General features: G+C 35.4%; 1 pseudogene; it reads right to left on the bottom strand.

The window, feature by feature from the left end:
- Nucleotides 1-2,072: 2,072 nt before the first annotated feature.
- On the bottom strand, nucleotides 2,073-3,620 carry LOC150093351 (acetylcholinesterase pseudogene; annotated as a pseudogene).
- Between the last annotated feature and the right edge of the window lie 6,690 nt (nucleotides 3,621-10,310).

Genomic DNA, 10,310 nt, shown 5'->3' on the forward strand with positions numbered 1-10,310 from the left:
TTAATGACTGATACCGAGAGATAAAAAGATGACATGGTATATTTCAAAAGATACTACTAGTTTACTAGTTTCGTTGAATTGATCAACATCTTCAGGTATCATAATCAAAGAAATATATAAAGAATTACAGAGACGTAAAATTGCATTAACAGAACAAGTACAAAAAGAGAGTAGCGTGTTTGAAAACAAAATGCGAGCTTGAGTTCCAAATAAACGTAGACTACGTGCTATCGCGAGTGCGCCAATACTGAACAGAGGCAAAGTGTGCGTCAGAGAGATTGAAACGTAGGCTGTTTTTGATATGGGAAGAATCTAGAGAAATTTCTCTAGATTTGACAATCTTTCTCTCGAGTTCATCATAATACACATGGATGTGAGAAGTTTGAGTCCGGTTCACAATGTGTTGGCGGCCTTCGTCTGAGTTAACTGAAAAGAGAACGTGGCTAGAGAGGGCGCTGGCTCTAGTCCTGTTATAGGAGATATCTCTACGGTGTTCTTCCAAACGTAGATGGATGGATTTAGCAGTCTGGCCGTAGTATGGCTTTCTACAATCACATAAAATCTTGTACATTCCTGGAAACTGAGTTGGAAGATGTTTCTATTTAGGTTTATTAAGTATTGAACGAAGTTTTAGGAGCGTAGTGAAGCAAGTTCTGAAGTTAAACTTCTTGAGAATTTTTGCCAGTTTTGGTGAAAGAGAGCGTAGGAGTGTACAAGATTTTATGTGATTGTGGTAAGCCATACTATGGCTTTATAAATGCTAGAAAACAACACAATTTTGAACTTTCACAGATAGCTAATATGGATGAAGTGCCTCTGACTTTTGACTTATATGGATGAAGTGCCTCGAACAAGACTGTTAACTTCAAAGGTAAAAAAAAATATTGCTAAAACTTATGGTAGCGAAAGAAACCCACTTATATATATATATGTGTGTATTATATGTTAGATTTTGTAATGACTTGATAATTTTTTAAGAATAAGTTTTTTATGTAATAAATGGATAATACGTGTAGGTTTTATATGCACAGTTGTTCATTCATCCTGCATTCAATTAATTCTTTAGGCACTATAATTCTAAACACAGCTAACGGTAAACTTCAATTTTTACAGCCTCTACTATTCTCCAGTAACTTCGTGTTTTGCTTCAAGGTTCCGTATGTCCTTGAAAGGTCGGCGCTGAAATTCAACTCAACTCAAATATCGCTAGTCTATTTAGTAGTCACTCAGCTGTCTTCCGTAGCTATTAATTGTTATTCTACAATTTATTAGCTAACCGCCTCTCAACTAGTAGCCTATATTAACTGCTTGAGTGACTGCCGACTCGCTATTATCGCACTGTGATTTTCGAATGCTCCGATTCCAACCTAATGCCAAATCCCCTCTAATAAATCTCTAATGCTCTCTTTTTTCCAGCGTTCCTCGCTTTTATATCCGTTTTTCCCGCCTAAATTATTCTCGTGATTTCTTTAACTAAAACTCTTTTTAATCAAGTTTTAACGTTCTCCTCCTCACGCAGTGTTCCAATTCGTGCAAGCTATCTAACATACGTTTCCATGACAACAAAACAAAATATAATAAAATGGAGCTATTGCGTAACGTTAACTTCTACAAATAGGAATAAATAAAGAATATTTACATTTCAATTAATGCGCAGTTAAATTATCAAATACAAACTCTTATAATATTAATATAGTAATAAATAAAATAGCTTAACAATATTTAATACAGTCTTTTCATTATTAATACATATATCTTTGATTAAATAATTGGATATTAGACAATATTAAAGTAGTTATATGAATATTAAATTGTAAAATAAGTTGTTTACATTAAATAATATTTACAAGTCTAGCCTTTGTGATGGAAGATCATGTTGGATTCTGAAGCAAATAATAATTACTCTAATCTCTACATAATCAGAATCCAACAAGCAGAAATAATGCACTCAACTGATTAAATGGCAAATTATGAATGAAAAGATGGAAATAAGTAAACAACAAAGTCCAGTTGCTACCTTTGGGAAATGAAAAAACATAAGAGCGTTTTATAAATAGTGAAACAAAAAATTCTTACCCTGTTCTTGCATAGTTTGCCCAGTATCTCATTACTCTACGTGACAGATGGATTTCTTCTGGCGTCGAATCCCTGCTTAAAGGAGTAAGAAATGAGCCAAAAACATAGGTAATGTCAGCGAAATGGGTAGCACCCATCCAGTTTGGAAACTTAAAAGAGAATGTTGATTGTGGTTTGGCATCGAATCTGTACAGATAGACATCGTTTCCGGTTTCAACATAGATCCGAGAAAACAGGTTGGCTGGGCAAGCAAAATATCGGTCTGTTAGACATTGATCAAGACCATGCATATAGTTGAAATCTACCCAATCAGTGCATTCTTGGAGGATTGTCTTCTGCGACACCTGGTCTTTGTAAGGGAGGATAGTTTTCAATGTATGCAAGAACTGGTCGTAGGTGAGAGAAAGATCGTTAGATAATGTGAAAATTTCAGGAAAGTAATATAAACAACCCAAGCCACCCTCATTTAAGGTACTTCCAATAAGAATACTTGTGTTCATGAAATGTTTTTTCTGTATAGTTACTTCTGGATCTTCTACAAGGAAATGCCCATCTAGCACAGGAACAAAAGACGATCCATACACATATCGTAATTTAGGTTCTTCTTCAGCAATTTCTTTTGCATCTTTCTGAATAAGACAATCTAAAATGGAATCAACATCTTTGAAGTCGTAAGGACAGCCCAATGCTTTTGCTAAACGAAGTCCTTGATTAATACTTCTTGTTGTATTATGTATTGCCCATGGTGCTACTATTGTACCGCTCTGCATGATTGCTCTTTGGAAAAGGTTTCGACTGAGTGGAGAGAATAGATGGAGACTCACGGATGCTGCTCCTGAACTTTGTCCAAAGAGCGTCATGCTCTCAGGATTACCACCAAACTGAGCAATATTCTCTTTAACCCAGCGAATAGCCATCCTTTGGTCTAGCAATCCCACATTTCCTGGTGCGTCTGGATGATCCAAATAAAGAAATCCGAAAGATCCAAGTCGGTAATTTATAGACACTACAATTACATTTTCTTCTGAAACCAAACCTTGAGCATCATACACAATCATCCCCGATGACAGCATTACATACCCACCTCCGTGTATCCATATCAATACGGACACGTTTCGTGGTGGCGGATGTGGTCGCCATACATTTAATTTTAGACAGTCTTCGCTATACGTCTTTGGCATTGAAGCTAATTTAATTCTGTCGAATATTTTATTCCCTGAGTAAATTTTTTGCATGCAGTTGCTTGGTTTTTCAATAGCGTCAAATACATCGGTCCAATTTTCGGCATCCTCTGGAGGACGGAAACGGTTTTTTTCCAATGGGGGTTTCGCGTATGGAATCCCGAAGAAAACCTCTACCGGCGTCCCTTCTGTAGTTTTTATGATTTTTCCTTTAACAGGTCCTTTGGTGGTCTGCACAACGAGGTCTTCTGAGCGTGATTCTTCAGCGCTCGTCTTGTGAGATAAATAGAATGTGGTTAAGGCGATGATAGCGAAATATTTCCAATTCATAATACAAAAAGGATGTCCATCTATGATATTCATTTCCTTATGTGCTCGGGTGTTATAAATGAAGATGGTATAATCTGCAAAACATAAAAGTTTAAAGTAAAATTCACTTCAATATTGAACTTTCAGAATAAAAAAAAAGATTGAAAACATTTCTAATTCGATTCAAGTATGTACCATAATTAACAATATGTTTAACGCAGTTCTTATATAAAATCGGGTGGGTTTATGTAATACAACTTTAACATCGTTTGTATTGCAAATGCAAGACGCGAAATCACCCTTTGGATGTGCTTAATGTCATGAGCTAAGGAATCTTTGCGAAGATTAGTTAATTAGTTAAGAAGATTAGTTAATGTCACCTCTGGCGATGATTCTAGAGTCTCTAGAAGAATAAATCAAAACACTCATCTGAAATTTCTTAGAAAACAATGGTATTTTCGTGTGATATCAAAATAACCAATAAATATTAGCATATTAATGTAAAGGTAATTTTTTCTTGTATAATTAAAGGTTATTTTTCTTGTTATATAATATTACTAATCAGAATGTTAAACTGATCGAATACATTATTGAGAAATGGAAAGACAGGAAAAAATAATGCATAAACAGGGGCAATGGAAGAAGATAGCTTAAATATATCAGGACTTGCTCCCCTCCTCCTCATGCCTACGTATTAGTTTCTTTTTTTTATATAATTAAAATGCTCAATTTGTTTGATGTAATGCTTTCAGCAAATATTCCATATTTAAGTAGAATTATAGCGTTTTTTCTAGAAACAGTGCACCTAATTGCTCATGTCATTATATTCCTCATAACACCAACTTACGTTGTATATAAGGGGAAAAAATACAATAAAGAAACACTAGTTGTTTTCAATTATGGTCGAAGTCGGTAATGGTATGTCGCCAGTTTAGTATATACTATTTCGGTCTTGTTTCTACGTGTAGGTGATTGATTTCTTTGCACAAAATAATTTTTGAATGCTTCTAGAATGAACTTTCAACAAAATGATTCTCTAAGATAAAAAGCAAAACGGCTATTTTTTCTGGCGAAGTTAATTAAATTAAGGGGATAAAACTCCCTTATTATTTTACAGCCAGTATGCGAACCTCTGAGATCCAAAACTACGATCTAAGAGTTTCATTCCGAAGAACTATCGGCGAATCCAAGCGTAAGTGAACACCTGGTAGTACAACACCAAGAACTTACATCCTTCACATACATACTGACTATAAAATAATAAGGGATTTTTATCCCATTAATTTAATTAACTTCGCCAGAAAAAATAGCCGTTTGGCTTTTTATCTTAGTTATAATATATGGGCACACCTTTCTGGCATTCGTATAGTGAAGGTGTAAGTGAATTCTGAGGCTCGGCTATTGCCGTTACCCAGCCATGACTAGCGCTTTTAGCTCAATAACACCCCATCCACACAGATATTCTTCATTCAGATGACGCGATAAAGAGTCAAGGACTCAGTCCATCTCCCAGTTCTTTTAAGAACTTTGATATCGGGGAGTTGGATTAATACCTTTGGAGGGCAATGGATGGCAATGCTGTAGCAATGAAGTTTTAACTGAGGCTCGGCTATTGCTGTTACCCCTCTTGCCATGATTAGAGCTTAATAGCTCAATAACACCTTATCCCTACTCTGTCCTCTACAGAAAACGGGGAAGATGAAAAGCATTCTTGCTTCGCCCCTTTAAGCCAGTCCTTATAAGGATATAAGGACTTTGATATCGGAGGAATCGACCGTGAAATGCGGTGATTAATACCCTTGGAGGGTAATGGATGGCAATGTTGCAGCCAATGAAGTTCTAACTGAGGCTCGGCTATTGCTGTTACCCTCTTGCCTCATCAGAGCTTTAATAGCTCAATAACACCTTATCCCTACACTGTCCTCTACAGATAACGGGGAAGATGAAAAGCATTCTTGCTTCGCCCCTTTAAGCTAGTCCTTATAAGGACTTTGATATCATGGGGATGAGAATGAATCGACCGTGAGATGCGATGATTAATACTCTTGGAGGGTAATGGATGGCAATGCTGTAGGCAATGAAGTTCTAACTGAGGCTCGGCTATTGCTGTTACCTTCCTGCCATGATAAGAGCTTTAATAGCTCAACAACACCTTATCCCTACACTGTCCTCTACAGATAACGGGGAAGATGAAAAGCATTCTTGCTTCGCCCATTTAAGCGTCCTTATAAGGATATAAGGACTTTGATATCATCCAGGTCTACCTACTCACTGATGAGACCTCAAAAAAGGTTGAAACCGGTCTGGGTAGTGACCTCTCCTCATGATGTAAGGCAGTATTACATCTCCTAGGAGCTGTGTTTTACATTATGAGAAAATATCAAGGATAGTGAGGAATCTTACTCCACCTTTGCTTCGAGTTGCCTTGGTGTTGTACTACCAGGTGGTCACTTACGCTTGGATTAGCCGATAGTTCTTCGGCATGTAACTCTTAGATCGTAGTTTTCGATCTCAGAGTTTCGCATACTGGCTGTAAAATAATAAGGGATTTTTATCCCCGTAATTTAAAACGATTCTCTTTCTACAAAAATGCCTTCCGGGCGAAGTCGTCAGTTTTTTTTTCTTACTGTACTATAAAATGTCTAATTGATTTGCTTATATGTGAAATGAAAAACCCAGTCTCCGAAAAAAAGAAAAAAAATACTATTAGTTTATGAGATCGACTAACTGAAGTGGAATTCAGATAGTCGATGGACATTGTTCAATGCTGTTGAAAATACAGAGATAAACAGAAAATATTGATTTCCTAAATTAGTGAGTTTATTATAAATGCGGATATTGAACGCATTTTTGCTTTTTTTTTTTTTTATAAAGTAAGATTTAGAAAATTAAATTTGCTTTGGATATCAAGTTCTAATGTTAAGCTGCAATCATATCTGAAGTCTTATTCAAACTGGTAACCAATGAACCGGACGATAATGGCGTTACAAAGATACTTTTGTAACCTACGGGAAGGTGAGTGCACTTGTTCAACATAATTCTTGATACTGTAACAATATACTATGAATTTTCAGTCAGAGGGAGCACTAAAAATAATGTGGTGGATATTTTAAAATGCACTTCCTTTATTATATTAAATAAACAGAGAAGACTTAATTATGCTTATGTAAAAACACATTTCCTAAAGGAAATATTAAGAAAAATCAGAACGAAAATTTATTTTTTTCCCGCTTGTTATTATATACATTGATTTCTGCATGGGTATGAGTAATGTATCTTACCTTTTCGTCAAAACACAAAAAAAAAAATAAAATAAATAAATAACCCTGCAGAACCTTTCTCTCTACATAACTAAGTTTCCAATACACTTTAGTTAGTTTATGATCATCATAAAATAGACATAATTATTAATTTACTTACATTTATTTGTTTTATTTAGCAGTAGCTCTTTCAGTGGCGAGTGCAATACTGTCTCTGACACGTAGAATTCGAACCATTTTTACTATAAAAGATAGCCTTCAGAAATTTTATTATTTTATTTATTATTATGCTATCTTTGTGCTTTCTTCCGTTTCTATATTATTTTATTTTTACGTTTAGCTGCGGGAGTTCTTTCAGTTGCTGGTGAATTACGTCTTTTTCCCCCCGCATATATTCTTTCAGCCGTTTGTGTCTCTCATATGTAGAAGATAAACTGTTCTTATAGAAAGGATGGCCTTTATTATCTGAAGTTGTTTTCCCTGGTTTTATCTACTTATTTTCGTACTTTCTACCTTCCATTTTCGTTAATACCAAACATTTTCTGCAACGTTGGTGTTCATTTAATGTCGAAAAAGGCAGCCACGTGTTGTTTTTTTGTTATGGTTGGATTACGGTAGGCATGAATACAAATAAGTTAAATTTATTAATTTAATGAAGATTATATTCTTTAAACTGATAATTTTTCTAAACATAAAGTCTTAAAAACTTGACTTTTCAAAACTTAAAGTCTTGACTCAATTATTGACGTGGTTCGAACTTAATTTTTTTTTCAATTAAAATTTATCTTGGTTACTTACTGAAATACAAAGGTCTTTATTATTATTATGTAATTTTTCTGTTATTTAAAAATAATAAGAAAGTTGTGAAATTTCAAAATGCACAAGTGGGGGGCAATACGATAAAATATCTCAGTGGATTGTACTAAATCATCAAGGTATTATTTTCGCCATTATTATGTCATGATACAGCGAAATTATTATGAGAGATTTTCCCTTTGCCTCCTAATCTGCTCCTATTCCTAATAAACTGTCATTATTTTTAAATGGAGTTACAATTAATGTTCGACAAATTGCGGTATTCAAGTGATAACCTTCAAATTTGTAGAAAAGGAGGAGAAATCAACTTTACAAAATTGATTTATTTTCAATAAATATTAAACATATTTCCCCAAATGTATGAATGTTTTGTGACTGGAAAAACAAAATGCACTTTGCCATGGGGATGTTCGTTAACTTCTTTCCAAGCAGTGTAGAGTAAGATACATGCAATTCTGATTTTATTTATTAATCATCTCATTGTTAAAGACATAACAATAGATGGTTCTCATTGTTATGATATCACAATTTATGATACTAATCTCTATAAATAGCTTCAGTTTATTAAATGAACAGTTTCGTAGAGGCCTAGTATTGCTGGACCACAGTTTTCAGAACCATCTGCAGTTTTCAGTGCTTTCAGAACAGTCTCGATACTCCAAAAGATTTCGGTTACATTCTAACATCATCTTAGTCAAAGAAATTCTACAGCAAAATCATAATTGCTGGTTATTGGTTTCCCTTTCAGAGAGAACTACTTCGTTCCGGACATTTCTGGGGCTGTTATCTAGTTAAAAGTGGGAGGATAGTCCAATATTGTAAAGTCATGTCATGTTATTGTAAACACTGTTGGACAAGACGCACTTTGTGATGTTGGACTTGTTCATGGACTTGGGGCGAGTGAACTCTAAGCAATGCAAATCTAATAACACAAAGTTATTAAAAATATGTCTTTAAAAATTATAAAATCCACAATCCATTTGTGGACTCGTGATTACTCCCCTATAGTCATGGTTTTTATATACAGTGCTCGATAAAAATTAACAGAAATAAAACATGTTTTTCATGAATATTTTATTTTTATTAGTGTCTCTGAAGGCGAAACATTAATGTCATAGACATTCTAGTAGGCACATTCCGAGTATTCAATGGAAATTGATATACAACTCAACAGGTCTGCAAAAAATGAAGATTACTCAAACACGATCCCATCTCTTCATTACAGTTTTTTGTCTGGCTCAGTGGGATAGCTTATTCACTGGACTCATATCTCTACTACTTTCAGAATGGCAAGTCATCACTGTCTAGCCGTTGAACGACTAAAAGTCAAGAAGTCGAAGGAGAAATGGTTCGTTGGCTTTGTGTCAAGAGTGTATATTGTTTCGGCATTATGAATGGAGTTTCAGGAGACAGGAATCGTTACCAGAAGAGGCAGTCAATGTCATCCAAAGACTATATCAACCAGTAAAGACTACTATCTGGCTCTAACATCATAAAGAACTCTGTGATGTCCTATCACGAAATGTCTCTTGAGGTTGTTAAGGCCACAGGAAAAATTCCAACTAGGCTGTATTAAGAAGAATCAGTTCAGGTGGACACCACTCAAGGAAGTCAGTATTTTTTATCCCATTAACCACAAATTCTAGCAGGCTTAGAGCCCCTAAAACCTGGATACAGGTATGCTCTCGGATGAGTCTCGTTTTAGTCTGTAAACGGATTTCAGTCTTTAATTGACCTGGAGTGAATGCGGAATGCCTTTTATACTGTACGTTAAAGAAATTGGGAAGGATGTGGCACGCGGCATACAGCTATTTGTTGATGATGAAAAGATAGGTAGGGTAATCAGGAATGCTGCTGATAGGCAGTGCTTACAGAATGATTTGAATAGGCTGGAACTGTGGCCATAGAAAACGGGATGTCAGTAAATGTAAAGTCATTCACTTCAGCGTGAGTAGATATCCAATGTCGTGTTGGACATTGTCGGAATTGATGGGATTATGCTACAAGAAACATGAGGCTAGGGATCGTGGAGTGATAATAGATAGGAAGTTGAATTTTCATGGACATGTAGCAAAGATTGCGAAAACAACTCAAAAGATAATTGCAATGCTGAAACGAACATTGACATATAAAGATAAGGATTCCATTTTGCCTCTTTACAAAGTATTGATAAGACCTCACTTGGACTGTTGTGCCAGGTCTGGTCTCCTGGTTTCCCTTGTGATTCTGATACAGCGGAGAGAGTGCAAAGGAAAGTGGTTAAAATGATATCAGGATTGTGAAATACTGATTATGAAGACAGATTGAGAATTTGTAAACTACAAATACTAGCAAACAGGAGAAAGAGGGGTGATATGATTGAGACTTAAAAACTCCTCCAAGGGTCATACAGGATATCAGTTGATGGAATTTTTCATTTTATGGATGGTGGGGAAAGGACAAGAGGTATCCTTGGAAGCTGAGAGTGAATGCTGCTAAGAAGGGGGTGAGCGTACTTTTCTTTCCTAGTGTATTGCTTGATTAGAATGGTTCGCCTTTGGATGTTGTGAGTGCAAGCAGTGTGAATGAATTCAAGAATAAATATGATAGCTGGTGCGTTATTTTACAAGGTTCAGCACTTTATGCTACATATAATGCGATTTAAATAGTAACGATGTTAACATAGGTT

The sequence above is a fragment of the Typopeltis vanoorti genome, chromosome 24 (assembly GCF_054136105.1).
Source record: "Typopeltis vanoorti isolate ZY-2024b chromosome 24, IOZ_Tvanoo_1.0, whole genome shotgun sequence".
Lineage (NCBI taxonomy): Eukaryota > Metazoa > Arthropoda > Arachnida > Uropygi > Thelyphonidae > Typopeltis > Typopeltis vanoorti.